This window comes from Orbicella faveolata, unplaced genomic scaffold (genome assembly GCF_042242905.1).
Source record: "Orbicella faveolata isolate gen_17 unplaced genomic scaffold, um_ofav_v1 contig_4, whole genome shotgun sequence".
Classification (NCBI taxonomy): Eukaryota; Metazoa; Cnidaria; class Anthozoa; order Scleractinia; family Merulinidae; genus Orbicella; species Orbicella faveolata.
The window spans coordinates 12622501-12640914 of NW_028301569.1; the positions used below are offsets into that span (position 1 = coordinate 12622501).

At 37.7% G+C, this 18414-nt stretch overlaps 1 long non-coding RNA gene and 1 pseudogene across 5 annotated transcripts in view; both read right to left on the minus strand.

The window, feature by feature from the left end:
• Positions 1 to 17527, minus strand: part of LOC110045104 (uncharacterized) — a 112087-nt gene extending 94560 nt beyond the window's left edge. For all 5 annotated transcript variants that reach the window (XR_016203059.1, XR_016203058.1, XR_016203057.1 and 2 more), the window contains exons 1-3: positions 17432 to 17527; positions 17273 to 17346; positions 5786 to 5959 (exon numbers count right to left, since the gene is read on the minus strand). This is a non-coding gene — a long non-coding RNA (uncharacterized LOC110045104). The remainder of the gene's footprint in view (positions 1 to 5785; positions 5960 to 17272; positions 17347 to 17431) is intronic.
• On the minus strand, positions 1173 to 4025 carry LOC149101464 (uncharacterized; annotated as a pseudogene).
• Positions 17528 to 18414: the final 887 nt, after the last annotated feature.

Here is an 18414-nt window from a genome sequence, read left to right on the forward strand (position 1 = left end):
GTCAGAAAGCGATCAAACGAAATATTATGGCGTAGGATGGCGAAGTGCAAAGCAAGCAACTATCTGCAAATGACTTGGCTGTTTTTGATTTAGATGCAGTGGTGATTATATGCACCAAAAGATGGTCACAGATTCCTAGTATTCGACCAATAATGGGTTGATAGTAGGCGATGTTCACCGGACGTTGTGCAAACAAAAGCAAACTTCTGCTTTATATGCGATGAATAGTGAGAGAAACATGTCAAATCTCCGTTTGGACCTGCCTTTTACAGCAAATAAGGTTAGAACACTTTGAAATGATCAGCTCTGTGTCTGTTTCAACTTAATATAGGTCAAGTCATGAGGTACATGCTAAAATATACGTCTAACCCGTAAACTGAAATTTGACAAGGGAAGGTCAAATATTTGCATTTTTAACGTACTTTGAAAAGCTCTTGCATCGCTCACAATCATTTGCCCAAAGAAGTTTTTACAGGAATCTGTAGACCATCCTTCTGCAATTCAACCACCTAAAGCTTAATCCATATGAAGGTCTCGCACATGGTGGAAATTAATTATATTCACGAAATACTTTTAAGTGAATGAAATACATGTCTTCGAAGTTTAATTATTTTGCTCCCAAAAAGACAATGCAACATTCCCTAAAATCAACCCAGTACACATTTAAACATTGCACAAAAATATTTGGGTGTTTTAAAGATGGTAGAATGATGTGGTTTTGCATGCGAGGCTCTCAGACTTGCTTAATAAAATGGTGCATCAAATGACGATTATAACGGAATTTAGTAATGTTCATATTTCTTTGAAATAAAGGATATTTTGCCAAAAAAACTATCCAGTAGCTTTTGCCATGTCCTAGCCTATCTACCATAAGAATATGAGCAAAATCAAATTTTCGACCCTTGCTGCATAATTAAGAATCTGTCTGATTTTTGCAGGCTGGCACTCTTAGAAACAATAAAAAATCCTTTGGTAACTCTTTTGAAAACCGTTGCTAACTTATTTAAAAGCCCTTTGGAAACCCTTTGGAAAACCAGTTTCAAGGGGTTTCAAGGAGTTTCAAAAGCTTTGGAAATGCTTTGGAAACTCACTAGAAACCCCTTGGAAACCCTTTAGAAAGCGGTTTCAGTAGTTTGAAACCCTTTGGAAACGCTTTGGAAACCCTTTAAAACTTTTTAGAAACTCTTCGGAAACTCTTTACAAACCCCTTGGAAACCGTTTAGAAACCCAGTTTCAGTGGTTTGAAACCCTTTGGAAACCCATTGGAAACCCTTTGGAAACCCTTTGAAACTCTTTGGAAACCCTTTGGAAACCCAGTTTCAGGAGTTTGAAACCCTTTGGAAACCCTTTTAAAGCCCGGTTTCCCCAAATTACCATGTTTCATAAGATGAGTTTTCATATGGAGGGGCACATAACGTTAAAGTCTTTGAAGAGCTCGTTTCACAAAATACAGCACAGGTTTACACAGGCTTTTTAAAGAATACAATTCTGAGCATACTAAAAAACATAATTATCTTCCAAACCCATGGGATACGCATTAAGTTATAAACAGAGCCCAACTGAACAGGATTATAGCACAGGATTGCCAAATTTAATCGTCTTCTGACCTAAGTTACCAGGGATTCTACAGAGCCTAATAAAAGCTTAAAAGAAATTGTTTGAAAAAAATATCACAGTGGAATGCCCTTAACCTGTCTCATCCTACAATTTTCAGCTAGTTTCATTGCTACAAAAGACAAATACAATAAAAGTTTATTGCATAATACTCTTAGCTATATGTGAGGAGTGACATCACAGGTAACATGACACACCAGCTAGTTACAGCATAAGTTTTCCTCATGAGAATGGTACATGTAGTTGTTCATAATGGGAGCAGCCATTTTTCTTCAATACAATGTAATGTTTCTAAATAAATTTATTAGGAAGACACAATGTTTTAGGCTGTTCACATTCATTGACTTGTTGGTGGCAAAGTGGCAAAAGTTATAAATCTAAACATAGTAAATGGTTTGAACCCAGGAGTATCAGTAGTTCGTATAGTGTGATTGTCCGAGTGAGGGTAGTTCTGAAAAGAACTGTTGTTGGTGACTGACATTTCGACAACCTGAGCAGAAGTCATCTTCAGAGTCAAGTGAAGAGTGTTTGTCAGTCGATGATGTTATAAGTTTGGTCCTTGACTCTGAAGATGACTTCGGCTTGAGTTGTCGAAATGTCAGTCACCAACAAGAGTTCTTTTCAGAACTACCCTCACACGGACGATGATGTTATAAGTCTGGTCTGTTGAATGCAATTGGTCAGTTTAGCCATGATGGTATTGGCTGAAAGACTCGTGTAAAGTTTGTCATCAGTCATTGGTGGGTTTCAATTCGTCTATTGTTAGTCAAATTGGTTGGTTTTTGGTCTGTTTATTGTAAGTCAAATTAAGTCGATCTGTTAGAAGTCCGTGTGTCAGTTTCGTTTCCGTCATGGATAAATCATTTGTAAGGTGTCGGTAGTTGTTGACATCTGTTAAGAGGTGTTTGTTCTAGGTTTGTGTCCCAGCTTTCCAAAGTCAGTCATTGAAAATACTTTGTACTGTAGATTAAGCACTGAGCAGAGTTCCAGTCAATGTTGTGGTTTGTCAGTTGATGATGTACAGCAATGTGATTGTTGGCATCACCATTTCTCGAGGCTCGTTTGTGTTCAGTCAGTCTTGTGTTAAGGTTTCTGCCAGTCTCACCAATGTAGGAAGCCTGGCAGTCGGAGCATTTGATCTTGTAAACTGCTCCCTGTCTGTTGTTAGGTTTGTTCCTGTCTTTAATGTTGGTCAGTAAGTGTCGTAACATAGTTGTAAGTTTGTGGGCTACACAGATGTTGTAGGGCTGTAGGATCTGTGAGATGGTCTCAGAAGTGCCCTTAATGTAAGGTATCGTCACTGCAGTAACAGGTGTTGGGTTCCTGTTTGTTATGTCAGCTTCAGTAGGTCAGTAAATGTTTCATCTAATAAAGTCAGTGTTGTAGTTATTTTTGTCAAAAACATGTTCAAGGTATCTGGTTTCGTCACGTAAGCTGTCCAGTGTATCCCAAATTAGTTTCACTGGTCTTGTCAAAGTCGTTATAGTCGTGGCTTTGTGTGAAGTCGCATTGTACATGTAGGATGATTTGTCAAGTAATCTATCGGTATGTGTCGGTTTTCTGTACGCTGTTGTTCGCAGTTCGTTGTTGTCACGGCTTAGAAAAGAGTCTGGAAAAGGAAGTTTTCCATTTTCTTCGATCTCTTTAGTAAACTGGATGTTGGTGTTCTGTTCGTTTAGGTGGTTGTGAAAGTCATCAATTTCGTCTTTGTGAACGGCGGTAAAGGTGTCGTCAACATAGCATAACCAAAGCAGTATCATTTGTCAGCAAGTTGCAAGAACGCATTCCTCCACGTGTTGCATCAAAATTTCTGCGACAACAACAGAAACAGGCAACCCCATGGATGTTCCATGCAACTGTTTGAGGTGTTTACCGTTGTACTGAAAGTAAGTCGATGTAAGGCAAAGGTTCAGTAAGTCCATGATGTCTTCTGTCAGTAATGGTAGTTCAACAGTAGATTGTTGTATAGTGGTTTCGGTACACTGTAATGCCAATTGAAGTGGAATACTGGTGAACAGTGATTTCACATCAAAAGACACAAAGTTGTAGTCGTCAGGTATCTGTACTGTCTTAATAGCATCAATAAAGTTCTCTGTAGATTGTAGTTTGCATCTTGATCTATCAGTAAGGGGTTGCAGTATGATTGTCAACTACTTAGACAGATGATACATAGGGGACCCACAGAATGACACTATAGGTCGCATTGGTATACCAGGTTTGTGCAGTTTCAGCAGTCCGTAAAGTTTCGGTGGTTGTGGCACTGAGCACCTCAGTCGATAGTAGCATTGAGTGTCAATAGCGTCAGTCTTTTTAAGCGTAAGTATTTTGCTGTTAAGTTTAGGTTGAAGTGCTGGCGTCAGGTCGTGTTTAAGTTCTTTGTAAGTTTGTTTGTCGTTAACAAGTGCGTTCATTTTGTCAAAGTAGTCAGTCTTGTCCATAACATCAGTGACATGTCCTCTGTCAGCTGTTAGTATAACAATGTTGTCATTTTCAGTCGTTTCAGTGCTTGTTGTTCGTCTTTTGTCAAGTTATTGTCAGGTATAGACACTGGTTATATCATGGATTGAAGCAATTCTGTTTCTGATGTTATCCTTGGCAGATTCTGATCTCACTGACAAGACAGAACCGCCTCAACACTAGATACAATTGATAGACTTGGTTGGTATCCGTTTAGGCGTCACTGAGTGTTTTAGTCCGTAGGACAGTATGTGAGTCTCGGTTTGGTCTAAGGGACAGGAAGAAATATTCCCGACCCAGTTATCTTCAGTTTTCGGTCGTTTTTTGTCTTTACTGCGTTGAAGTCTAGTCAGTTTTCGTCCTTGTTCAGTATGAACGTGGTCTGTGGTTTTGTCGGCTCGTCTGCTGGCGATTGTCATAACAGTGTCAAGTAAATTAGTCGGTGATAGTTGTGGGTTTGTCAAGTTGTTGTTGTAGTTTATTGTTGCAGTGAACGTAACATAGTAAATGGTCTGAACCCAGGAGTATCAGTAGTTCGAATAGTGTGATCGTCTGGGTGAGGGTAGTTCTGAAAAGAACTCTTGTTGGTGACTGACGTTTTGACAACCTGAGCCGAAGTCATCTTCAGAGTCAACAGACCAGACTTATAACATAAGTGACTGACAAACACTATTCACTTGACTCTAAAGATGACTTCTGCTCAGGTTGTCGAAACGTCAGTCACCAACAACAGTTCTTTTCAGAACTACCCTCACCTGGACAATCACACTATACGAACTACTTATAATTCTAAAAGCACCTAAAAATGACCTGGATTGCACAGAAATAATTCTGGACTTGGTGAATAAATTTTGAACACAGTGACAACAAATCATTTTGGACCCAAAGAGTCAAACAACTTTTGAAAACAAGAAGAAATAATTTTAACTACAGACAATCAAATCAAACCTGAGTCTCTGTGGCTAAACACAGTGTCTCTACAACGAGACCATCAAAGCAAACGTTGAATTAAATAGGGCCAGAATTTAAGTTAGCTTAATTTGCACCTTTAAAAAGCCAAAAAAGTCAAAAGCCAAAAAGGGAAAAAGCCAACCCCTCCCCCCCTCCCCCCCAAAAAACTGGCAATAAATGAAAACGATGCATCTTGAACAAAAAGTCCAATCTTGTGGATAGTTGGTTTAAAGAGAAATCAATGCAAAACTGTACAATAAAATTTAAAGCTGTTTTGACTAGCCATTACTATTTTTGTGCCTTGAATACACACATGAGCACAAGGACACAGTCAGAATTATGTCTTAAATCAAGGTCTCTGTCCTTTCAACTTCTGCCATTGCACTCTGGACTAACTGAGATTGTCAACAAATCTTGACTGGTGGAGTGCATCACTCTTATAGAAAACTGGTAGCCTAATTTACAGATTTTGACTTGGGAAACTTCAGAAAAGTAACTGAGAAGGCTGAAAATTTCTTGTGCCCAATCATATGAGTTAAACAAGCCACATTTAATGACTACATGTATCTTCAGTCGACTGGCTTCTTTTCTTATAACCCAGTTGCTGTACTAATATCTTGCATACATATCCTGTTCAGCTGGATTCCAAAATCAGTTTACCTATACCTATAGCTATATCTCTCCATGCCATAAGGCATATGAGGCTTTGACATTCCCCATTCATCGACTTAGATTTGTTGCTAGAGTTATGGCAGTCGCCCACCTTTCTTCCTCAACCATTGACTTCATGTTGTTTTGGGTTGACCTGGTGTTCCCCTAACCTCTGGACTCCACTCCCATTCTGTAACACAGTGCTTCTCAGTCCTTCTTCATTATATGTCCATGCAGTCCAGTTCCATCCTTGATGGCTGATCTGATAACTTGCAAAATTAGTTTACTACAAAACAAATATTAAAAAAAAAACAGTTAATATAAGTTGTGATACCCATATTTTTCTGATAAATATTCTTTAGCTGGCATTGGGGAATCCTTTTTTACAATATTTGCCTCAATAAAGTAAATGGTCGCACTGTGTGTCACCGAAGTGTTGTGTCGGACTTAAAGACGGTGCGAACGCCTTGTTGTTCTAGGCACTGGCGGAGAGACTCCGAAACTCCTTGGACATAAGGTAAAACGGCGGTGGATTTAAATTCCGCAACAGGCTCTCTTCTTGGGGTTGTTCATGCCTTTGTGATCTTCTGTTAAAAGACGAGGGATATCTGTTGGACACAAGTACAGATGACAGATGTTTCTTCTCTCCAGCGATTACTGATTGTTTGGTCACATACATACATACGTTTAACCTGGTTGTACACCGTCTTTAAGTCCAACAGGACACTTCAGTCACACTTAGTCCGACCAAAGGACACCGTCAACCCAGCTAAACAGGATGGTGTTGTCTACAGGATTCCCTGTGAGTGCAGCAAAGTCTACATCGGGGAAACAGGGAGGTCTATGCAGGAGAGGATCAAAGAACACGACAGGGATATACGACTCGCCCGTACCCAGACCTCCGCCGTTTCTGAACACACCCACGAGACCGGCCACTATCCTATCTGGAATGAGGTCAAGTTTATTGATCGAGATCCTCACTGGTACACACGTAGGGTCAAGGAAGCTATTCACATAAGACTTCACCCTAATAACATCAACAGGGATAGTGGAATTGAAATTTGAGAAGCATGGATGCCCACGATCAAAATACACAACAACAGGAGAATGGTACAACAGCGGACCACTCTGGAACAATGGAACAATAGGAGGATTGAAATGCACCAATCACTGGTGACCTTTGTGATATAAATGATACCATGCAATCAGTCGACCTTATCACCAGAAGAAGACTAGCAGTAAGCAGTCGAAACTTCGCGATCTACATCTCAAGTGACTACATCGTGAGACAAACAATAATACACTTTATTATTGCATCTACCACGATGAATAACAACCACCTTTTCCTCAACAATATTTGCCTCATTAGCACAAGCGAATTCAGTTTCTGATGGAGCTACAAAAAAACTCAGTTCTAAATATTGGAAGGTCATAGAACGATTAACTATGCCAACGAATTTGAGCCCAATGTATTGAATACATTTCACATGGGTAGCTAATAATTTACAAAGAATATATGAGTTCACAAGTGCTTTTACGATCCAGAAATTTTGCAGTTTTTGAAGGACAAGTTATAACAAAATATATTTTACCTTTAACATTGCACCCAAAAAGCTAAACAACAAGACCAACAACAGCAAACAAAAAGCAATATTCACTATGTACTAAGTTTCACTAGCTCTTTAACTGTTTGGAGTCAATTCAAATCTAACATGATGCCTTCCATGCACAAAGTGATATTCTAATGCATGAGCCAAACTGTAAACAATGACATCAGCAAAGATCCCTTTATAAGACGAGGGGACACTCAATATCGAGAATTGACCTTCAAAACTGAAATCATCAATTCCTTCATATTTTGCCAGGAGAAACCCCTTGGTGAACTATTTTCAAAAATAAGACTAAAACTTGCCTGAGAGTTTTTCATTTTCAGAAATCCAACAAAAAGTAGAAAGGCGGTTTTCGCACTGCGGCTGCCATTAAATTCAGCCGAAAACTTGTGAATATGCCTAACTCTAAACAGCACTATGAGCTGAAACCTCCGGCCAGCATCATGCTAGAACGTAGACATTTGTGGCTTACTCAAGCTTAGTATATCCCCAGCACTACAAGCCAACACCACCGACACACGCTGGATCAAACTGGGCAAAACAAGAGCAAAATAGCACCACTAAAATTACTAGCGAAAAACAAAGCTTGGGAAAGTTGCTGTGAGAATTAACCAATAGCGTCATAGAGAGATGAACCCAGTTTATTCAAATGATAAAACAGCTGTCTGGGTTTAGGCCAGTGGTGAATAATGTATCATAGAAAGTAAGCATCTCATGCAGCTTTGAATGAGACATAAATGAATCTATTGAAAAAAACTAGCCATACAAAATACATGATATATCAGTGTACTACACAGGGTTGCAACATGTACATGTATTCATGAAAGGCTAAGTGTTCATTGTCACAAGTTAGACAAAAGAATCTGTTACGTTACATTTAACCATAGATTGTTTTCACTATCACGCAACAAAAAATAAATCGAAAACCATTCAGTGGATAAAGTCAAGAAATTGTGATCTTATAGGAAATAGATAGAGAAGACACTTCTCCAAGCTTTAGGTTTGTGCGTTTCCCAGATTGCAGATATTTGTCAAAATGTTTCGCAGAAATTTACAGAGCCCAGTATGGAAATGCCGTGTTGGTGAACCTCTGTGGTGCACCAATATGGCGGCCAGAAAATAGTGTAAGCATCTGGAACTTACTTTGGCTATCTACAGTGTAGGTGACTGATTGTCTCCACTGAACAAACAAACATTTACATAAGCACTTTTCCTAATGATCTAACTTCTAAAAAAGCTAAAAGTCATGAGATATAGGTATATACTTTTCAAGAAATGCGATTGCACCGCCACAACTCTGAAATACCCTGGTTTTCAAATGAAGCACACTATTAAGCCGTAACATTCTAAACAGAAATAAATTTACCCCCTCTTCTGTCTGATGGGGATAAAAACTTTGGTGGCTCTTTAGTTTTCGATTTTAGAAAAATAATCTAAACACAGAAACTCACTCTTGAACCACGTGATTGGGATCAGGCAGTTTATTTTAATCCTACACCTACAAGCGACACAGAAAATGATTCTGCTGATCACAATCTTTGAATAAACTACAATAAAACTAGAGGCCCATCGAGAGCCTGTACAAGATAATGATAAATACATAAATTACAAAGATTATGAATACAACGAAAATCATTACTGCCATGGAAGTGGGTGGGCGGGAAAGCTAATGCTGGTAACTTGAAAAGCGCGAATAATAGATAGCTATTGCATTATTGCTAGAATGATAATGATGTACGTTAGATCCGAAACTAGGTTACATACTAGGTATTGAGCAATACTACTAACAGTTATTTTACTCTACAGTAATTGGTGGAATTTTACTGGCTTGTAATAGTCTCATGACTTTGCAATAAAGTTGCTCAATCGACTAAAAAGGCTGTGACCTTTACCTGAACCCAGATGTGAAACTAATGAGTGGTTGTCATGTCTAGATTCATATTAATGGTATTAATACTCCACGATAACATCACCTGAAAACGATCTATTGCCCTTATAATAACAGTAACGACCCAAAAGGGGCCAAGAACGTCATGCTCCATTAACTGCACTTTAAAGACCTGCTTTAAAGCTTCACTTGTTCAACTACAGGTAAAGAAATTATCTTGATGACAGACTGTACTCTTGAGAGAAACTGTTATTGGTGACTTCACTCAGCAACTGGAGAAGTGGTGTCTCAAAAACTCAGACCCTTAAAATAAAACAAGCGCAAGCCATCTTATTTACTGTTCATCAGTACATTGTCATAGCCAGAATCTGCAGAGAAAAAAAAGCTCCCAGTGGTAGATACCTGCACAGATCACGAACATAATATTCGAATCGACTTTTTGGCTTCTAATTACAGGTGTAAAACAAATTCATCCACGGTGTTTTAAAAGCCATCCAAGCCATTAGTTTAGTTAGCATGAGGTGCATTGTATGATGAGAAGAATAAATTTCTCTTAAAGTAAAAAGTTTTCTCACACTTTCTGAAACAAAACAGGTTTGATAACTCCTCCCCTAGGAACATACATAATAGGGATTTTAAGGTATGGTATGGCTAGGCTGTAGTACGGCAGCAGTTAATGAAGATCACTTCCGGTGACATCATGACGTGCATATCAGTACGACTTTCCTGCTGTAGCCTTGCTTTCTACTACGGGAAAGTGCTTGGTTTCACGTACTCTTCACTATGTGAATATAAGCCTGCTGTTTACTTCTCCAGTCATATTAGTATCGGGCTGAACAGCCGTTTATAAGAAAGCTTCGTATGTTCTTATCTGAGCTATAATTGTTCAATGTATTTTATTATAATCGAAAGTTTTGTATTTTCGGGCTTATCACATAATCGTTGTGTGAACAACCTGTCCATGTTGAAATCCAGCTTTTTTATATCTGAGTTTATATTTTGTTTTGTGGTTGGAATTACAGGCGGTTGTATCAAGTTCTAAAAGACAAATCTGAGTTCTGGGAGATGTAAGATGGATACAAGAGAAGGAAATCATTGTCTTTAATCAAGCCTATTTCGTATGAAAGTATCTGGTTTCCTTGAAAGTAGTCATTTTTGTAAAGACATGTAGAGACTACACATACCGTTGCCGTGCAGCAAAATCTTAATCATTTGAGTTTGGTGGGTAAAACACCGTTGTCAGCCTAGTCCCTCACAGCCAAAGTAGCTGTAGTAGCACCTCGCCGTAGCGTATCTTAAAGTCCCTAATAAGGTAGCCAATGTAACACGATACAGTTGTTGAGATACATGTTAGTTAAGTGAGGAGAACTGTGAAAAATTTTTTTAATGTCTCTAGTGAGACAACAGAGACAGTCTTCTTCATCTTGCTTTTGTATAGTACACCTCAAGACTAAAAATGTCCTTTCTACTATACATATACTTTGTACATCTAAAGTAGAGCTTGCAATATAAATATTAAATTCACTATCCATATCATAAACATTTGCATTTGCATTATATCAAGTTTGAAATAAAATTATGGCATCACAAAGGGCTCTGTGGCTTTGGTTAGTCCTCTACTCAGGCTATTGTCAGTGTTAAAGTTTAAAAGTTTTTCAGATGCAAGTTGTTCCATAATTGTATGTTAAAAATACTTGATAATCATTTTACGTACACTGTTATCTTTGTTGAATTACTTGAAAGTATACATGTGTAGCCTCTAAGTGGCACATTGGGAAGGGACTGATACTTTGGGAGAGGGAGAGAAATAAATTTCCCAGAAGTCTCCTGAACATTTCTAAAGTTGATGCACTAAGTTTCTAACATTTCCCAAATTGGTCTGAAGAGATTAAAAGAATTCAGAACATGAAAGAAGAACTTGAAAATTATTTCTGAAGTTGACCCAAACTCTCCTGAAGATGAATCAAGGATTTTAAAAGATTGCTCACTGCATAATTTGCAAACACACTTGTGAGATTTATAATTTAAGGAATTATGCCACTCATAATTATTTGGTTCCAGATTGTAACTTGGTAAATACAATTTTGACAACTTGCAAAAATTTTTTGTATGCACTTTAAGCACAATTTCTTCTCTAGGTTGTGTACTTAGAGTGATGTCACTGAAATATATACACATATAGCATTGAAGATCTATAATGGATGAAGATGAATCATGAAATGCTATGGCAGTTATATACATATACAAAGGAATGGTCTTCCGATCAATCAATGTGCTGTTACTAGATCCTGCCAAAATTTAGTTGTGTGTTTGTAATTTGTATGACATAGAAAACTTACGAATAAAAGAAATGTTTTCGTTTATTAAGCAAAAACGGACTTGAAAAGGAAAAACAGGACACCACAGAATGCCTTTAATTCATGCAAGAAGACATAAATGAGTTATGGGCCAAAGTCAAGTTGACTACTGCTAGCCTACGAGAAGCAAACAGAGAGCTAGAAAAGCTCAATGAGCAGGAAAGCCGTCAAATAAAACAGGAATGTTATAATTGACGCAACAACATTAAACTCTTTGGAATAAAAGATTTGGATGAAGAATCCATGGAAGATACCAAAGAAACACTGAGAAGTTTCTTAAATAAAGAAATGAAGATATGTCAAGAAGATGTACCGGTAGGTCGGATTCAGTTCAAACGAGTGCACAGGATACCAACAAGACCGCTTGCCGTGAAGAAGCTGTACCCATGACCTATCATAGCAAAAATGTCCTTCTATCAGGACAAGGAATTTATCAATTGTCATATAAAGGACATTCGCAAAGGTGCCAAATACGGTGTGGCCAACGACTTCCCTAGAGAAGTTGATGAAATTAGGAAAGATCTTCAACCTGTGCTAAGGAAAGCCAAAAGCAAACAAAAAAACTGCATTCTTCAACATGGAGAAACTGTTGATTAACCGCACCCTTTATCGTGGTCCTGAAACCAAACGGTTTCCAATTAATTTTATGGTCACCTCATGGAGCGTGGTTATTCTACAGTTTCATAGAGGGGTAGTGATGGCTGAGTCCTTTCAGGTACTTTTGCTTTTTCTTCCCAGGCAGAAAAGTGTGCCAAATGATAATTTCAGGTCTGATAGTTTATATGATCTTTTAGTGTAGTGTAGCCTTGATGTGATGTTCGGTTTCTGTTTTTGTGTTCCATGCGATATCATCCTCTACCATCACGCCATCAACAAAATTCAGATGTTATTTTCCATTCTTCTAGAAATGTACTCATCCCCCTAAACTAGTAAGCTCTGGGAAGCTGAATGGAGTGGCAAAATTGTTGAAAGTCATGGCTCTAATCACAGCCATGGTGTAACGATCCTTTTTAAGCCGATGATCAATGTGTCCATTGAAAAAATTATCCGTGTTAAGAACGGTATGTTTCAAGCAAAGTACTTCTACACAACATAAAGTTTGTTTTTGTGAATATTTATGCACCAAATGATCAGATGCAACAAATTCATTTCCTCAGAGACTTTTCCAACTCCGTGCTCAAAAGTTATGCAAACGTGATATTAGTACTAGGCGGTGACTTCGATTGTGCCTTAACTGAGCTTGATAAGCAAGAGACTGATCAGTCAAACTCAAAAAAAATTGGTTACTGACAGAAGAAATCAGTAATCTGATAATTGCCCGTGATCTTATTGATACCTGGAGAGCAAAAAATCAAGGTTTCACTTGGAGCAATCTGTCGATGAAGATTCAGTGCAAATTGGATTATATTATGATCTCAAAGGATAAGCGATCTTCGCTAAAAAATGTTAAAATAATATCCAATATATTTTTTCTAATCATTCTGCATTGGGTTTGTCTTTATCCTCTGAAGAAAAACAAGATCAGCAGGGTCCTGGGTTTTGGAAAGTTCAATAATTCACTGTTAACTGACAAAGATTATATGGAACTGATTTCGAAAAAAAATACCTGAGTTTGCATCAGAATATCATGAGGCAACAGATAAGGGGCTCCTCTGGGAAATGATCAAAATGGAAATAAGAGTGGCCACAATTCTTTTCTCTAAAAGAAAAGCTACAGAAAATTGCGACAAAGAGAGAAAGTTATTAGAAAAATTCAATTGCCTGCAAGAGCAAATTCGTTCAACATTATTTTAACAAAGAGATAAAAGCTGAAATAGACCCTGTGAAAAGCAAACTTGCAAAAATAGTTGCAAAAAAACCCAAGAAACAATAGTCTGAAGTGATGGTATGAATTTGGTGAAAAGAATAGTAAGACTGTCTCAATTTGGAGAAAAGAAACCACAGGAAGAAACATAATTATAACCTCATTAAACATTAAAAAACGAAGACGGCTCTGTTCTGCGTAACGCTAAACAAATACTGGAGGAGGAGAACTTTTTGTAAGAATATATATAAATTGAAAAATATCTCACTTGAAACAGAGAAGTAACTCCAAACACTTCTTCGACTCACCGGACCTTAAAGAAGCTCAGTCACGGTGTTTTGTGTTTTTTTTGGCCACATACAAAATCTCCTTTAAATGGAAGGAAACCTGAAAATAATAGTTTACTAAGATAGACAAACATCAAAGAGATAATAATAAACCATAAAGGAACAAGGATGGTCAAGGATGGCAAAGATTGACACGGATTGTAAACAACAAATTTGAAAAATTTAGGCTAAACTTTTCAAAATATGCAAACCGTGACTGAGCTCCTTTAAAAGCATGATCAATGAAGAAGCAGAGCACTGCGAAGGCTTGTTAACAATAAAGGAATGTGCATTTGTGCTTAACAAGTTCCAATACAACACTAGCACCTGGTTCTGACGGGTTCACAATCAAATTTTGTTGATTCTTCTGGGAGGTAGTAGGACATTTTATGGAAATTTAATCACGTATATGAGCCCGGTCATTTATCTATCTCCCAACAGCTTGGAATTATTTCCTTGATACCAAAAACGAATAAAGATTTAGAATATTTAAAAAACTGGAGGCTGATTTCCCTTTTAAATAAAGCCATTGCAGTCAGAATGGAAAGAGACTTAACGGTACCTAAAATGATTCATTCAAGCCAAACAGGCTACGTCAAAGGAAGATATATCGGCGAAAGTATCAGAACTATTACTGATATTATGTCTTTCACCAAGACGCAAAACATCCCGGGATTAGCTGTTTTTCCTGACTTTGAAAAAGCATTTGATTCCTTGAATAGAATTACCTTCAGAAATGCCTGGAAACTTTCAACTTTGGTCCTCAACTGCAGAAATGGATTAACGTAAAATATAGCGACATTTCAAGTTACATTCCAAACAAAGCCTTTGCCACTAAGCAATTTAATTTGGGAAGGGGAGTCAGGCAAGGCTGTCCTCTGTCTGGTATCCTGTTTACTATTGGGATAGAAATCCTGGGTAATGCCATTAGGAGCAGAGATGAAATAAAAGGCTTCAGAATAGATGACAGAACCACAATAAAACTTACGCAGTATGCTGATGATACCACTGTTTTTAGAGACATTCAGTCACTAAATAACCTTCTTAATTTACTTGCTTAGTTTGAAAATTGTTCTGAATAAATCAATCTAAATGAGAGTTGCTGTGGTTAGGATCATTACGATATCGAAAAGATACATTCTTAAATATAAGATTAAGTGAAGACCCAATCTATGCCCTGGAAATTAGTTTTTCGTATGACAAACGACTCGCAGCCAATAAGAACTTTCTTGATCGACTAGACCCCTCTAAGAAGAATACCTTTGGTCATCAAGAGATATATCCATATACAGCAGAATCAATGTAGCCAAGACAACAGCAATTTCAAAACTAACTTTCATTTGTAGTGTGCTGAACACACCAGACACGTTCACTACTGAAGTTAAAAAGCTGATCTCTGATTATGTATGGAAGCACAAAAACCCAAAGGTCAAAAAATCTACTCTGATTAAAAGTAAAAAAAAGGAGGGCTAAACAGGATTGATTTCACATTATTTGACAAAGTACTGAAAATATGTTGGGTGAAGCATCTTGCTCTGAAGGCGATCAACCATGGAAATTAATCCCACTGGGCTTTCTATCTGGTGTCGGCAAAATACTTCTTTTTCAATGTAATTATGACATAAAATACTTGAACTTAAGTGCAAAGCTATCCTTGTTCTACAAGAACATGATTTCACACTGACAAGAATTCAATAATGTTGTCCTTACAACAAAGAAAGACGTACTCAACCAAATCGCTTGGGATAATCGATTCACAAAAATTAACAAAGCCTCCGCATGTTTTCGGAGCTGGCATCAAGCCGGTATCTATAAACCATCCAGTCTTCTCGACAAAAGAAACACTTGTTCTCTGCCATTCAATGAGTTCTTACGAAAATTCAATGTAAAATAAAATTTTTACAATATCACGGCCTTCCTTTGGCAATATCGAGTGTCTGGAAAAAATACCTAAAACAGGAAGAACAAGCTGCCACAGTTAATTTACTTGCTGTTGATAAACTTACATGCAAATAATTTATAGATCTTTAATTGATCATCAGAATTTTTCTCCTCCAACAGCTAAGAAAAGACCGTCAATTAAGAATGTCAGAAAATATATTCTCTACCCTTTCTCATGACTATAGAAATCAAACTTTCAATCTTCCAATGCAAGATTATTCACAATTTTCTTTACACCAATTGCATTTTGTATTAAATGAAGAAGGTTGAGGACCTGCATTGTCCCTTGTGCACAAAAGTCAACCAAACAGTTGTATTGTGTCCCTATGCTAGTTCTTTCTGGTCCAATTTTATTGAATAGTGTCAGTCTTTTTCAAAAAAGACCTTAAGCCTTTCCAAGAATGAAATCATTTACAGCGTACTTAATAATTGGTCTTCTTGTTCAACCCTAAACCACCTTATTCTCATCGGTAAGTACTTTCTTTATTGCAAAGCATTAAATAGCGTTAAATTTAAGTTCGCAGATTACATAAATCTGGTAAATGACAAAATAGAAAATTGAATGTTCTACAGCCCTTACGTCAGACAAACATAATACCTTTTCAAAGAAGTGATCTGGTTTCATAAATTAATACATGTAGTACATAGTCACACATTTCATTTGCAAGGTTTAAATAACTCGTTCTGTAACCCAATGCAAGTAAATCACGTACATTTGTAAGTAAGCAATATAGCGTATTGTAAGTGAGTAATGTAACATAATGTATGGTAAGTGAAGTAACATAAGGTATTTTAAGTGATGTACATATGTAATATAGCATATTGTAAGTAACTCAGTAATGTTATGCAACGTTTTGTAAGTTGGTAATGTCGTATGTAGTAAATTATCTTTGTAAGTAAGTAATGAGGCACATTGTACGTAGATAGTGTAAAGTAACATTTTGTAAGTCATAAGCTAGTAATGTAGCCAATTATAAGTCAATTTTAGTACTGTATTGTAAATTGTAAGCTTTTTAAAGTAAGTATTCTGTAAGTGTAATGTAATATATGCAGGTTAATAAAAAAAATTACAGCTGGGTCTAGTTTTTTTCTTCTGTGTAAAAATGCGATGTGAATACTACCTTGACTAATCAAACTCCAAAATATCACCTGTCGCAGTTTTACATTCATTAAAACTGAGCTTTGCAAAGTATTTTTTGGTGACTAAGTGCAGCAGACAATAATTATTTTTCTGTTCACAAGTACATCCATGCCTGTGTTACCTCAAACCGTTCCGGGTGGGGAGGCGGGGGGGGGGGGGGGTGGGGGTGGGGGTCCATTTACCAATGCCTACTATCACATCACTTCAATTATACTGAAAAGTCTCGCAATTGCCTGGTTCTTATATTTCGTATATTTCACATTAAGTTATTCACCTTTACGTTAAGCTTAACTGTAAGCTTTAATAAGCTTCAACTTACCCCGCAGCGAACTCACACAGAAATACGGATCAAATCTACTGTGATTAAATATGAACTTAGCTTAGCTTTGGTAAGCTCGAATATTATCGTTCAAGGTTTGTACAACGAGGCACAAAGCAATATACACTAAGATAACAGTGGTTCCTTGTCAAATTTACATTCTAAAACTCGTTATATAGCGAAGGCAGCTTTAAGCTTAAATAGCACGTTTACCTCAAAACATAAGACGACGAAAATCCGTCGACTGGTCAGCTTGCCACATTCAGCCGCCAATTTACACCATTCATCTGAAGAACACAACAACTGACATTGCTTGTCACATTTCAAACGATTCCAAAAGTCAAAATGGCCAAAACAGGATGAATTTTATACCTTCTTGTCATCTCTCAAAACTTAGTTGTGACACACCGTGCCTGACTGGGAAGCTAATTGGCAACCGCGCCGGGGGTGAAAAGCGCGGGAAAAGCGCGGGAAGTAGTTGTGCCCAGGCCCCGTGTAGGCTTCGACGGTCAATTCTGTGGTAGTGGAGGTGGGCGTTACAGGGATCTAGGGAGCGAGTGATGGTGAGCCGTGAAAAGTGACTCAAAAGTGGCGGCAGGCCCCGGGTGATACTCCCTTATACGGGCTATACAGATATGTGCGGCCCCAAGGTATGATGTTTCAGCCGTTTTGGTCATAAACAGGGTATCAATTATGGCCATTTGGGTCTTAAACAGGGGTATGGTTTTTGCTCTCTAGTCGTGATATGGGTATGTTTGTAAGACCATCAACAAAAGTTGAAATAGGGAACTACCGGTAATTATAAGGCAGGTCTGAAACAGGGTATTGATTTAAGGGTCAGGTCATAAATAGGGTATCAACAGTTTTTGGTCAGGTCATTAATAAGGTAGAGATTTTGGTCATAAATAGGGCAAGGGTTTTGGGGAGTGGGCTGCACACATCCGTCCAATTTTTCTGGGAGTAAAAACAATGGCTGTGAGAGAGGCTACATAGAAAGCAGAGGTGTAAGTTTCTAAAGAAAATGTTAGGCTGTATAGACACCTCACATAAATAGCGCCAGTATTTGAATAACAAAACTTTTTATTATACATTGAACTCACTATCTCTTTTTTGATTGGCTGAAAGCACACAGTGAATTTTTGAAATCAGCACCTGTGATGTCATCTAGCTGCAGATTATACAATAATCAAGTCAAGGACACTCAAAGTCACAGGTAATCATGTCATGTATGACTGCAGTGCCAAATTTCTAAGGGTAATCATGTCAAGTTGTGTTGCTTGCCATCAGTGAAGAGGCAAAAACTTCCATTTCTTTTTCAAGGTATAATAAAACAATTATTAGATTTGGTTTTTGTG